Genomic DNA, 581 nt, shown 5'->3' on the forward strand with positions numbered 1-581 from the left:
ACGGGACTGCCAGTAGCTATACATATTAATTAGGTTTTCAATTAGATTAGGGAAACCTAAGGTCTTAGATATAGGCGGTTCTGCCGCATTTTATATGCAAGTCGGCGATGCGGTGCTAAACAAGTTGTGTTTCCTGGTGTCGTCTGTATGTATAAGACAAAAGGTTGCATTGAAGGTATAAAGGACATTTAGCGCGGCCAAAAATTTGGTGCTTCAGAGTAAACAGCCGTTGTCACTTCCTTTAAGAAGCAACTTTGATCATAATCTCTTTGACTAGTCTTCATCGACTCACCGTTAAGTGAGTTGAATACGTTGAAGAGCTGCAGTTTGCGTTTTGATTTTTTCTGCCTCCTAAAAATTTCTCTAAGTCTTCATTCAACTTTCCAAACATCACTAACATTAGGAAACGCAAGACGACTTTTGATTGAGCATAGACGTCATTTTTCTAATTGCTGCATTTTATTCTGAGCAACAAATTGCCACATCGCGTCAATTTATGGCAACTTGACATCTTTCAATATGTGTGTTAAATGCATCAATGGAGACTTCTCATAGACGACATAAGGGTAAGAGATTTTTTA

Source organism: Plasmopara halstedii (assembly GCF_900000015.1).
Source record: "Plasmopara halstedii genome assembly, contig: Scaffold_2061, whole genome shotgun sequence".
Classification (NCBI taxonomy): domain Eukaryota; phylum Oomycota; class Peronosporomycetes; order Peronosporales; family Peronosporaceae; genus Plasmopara; species Plasmopara halstedii.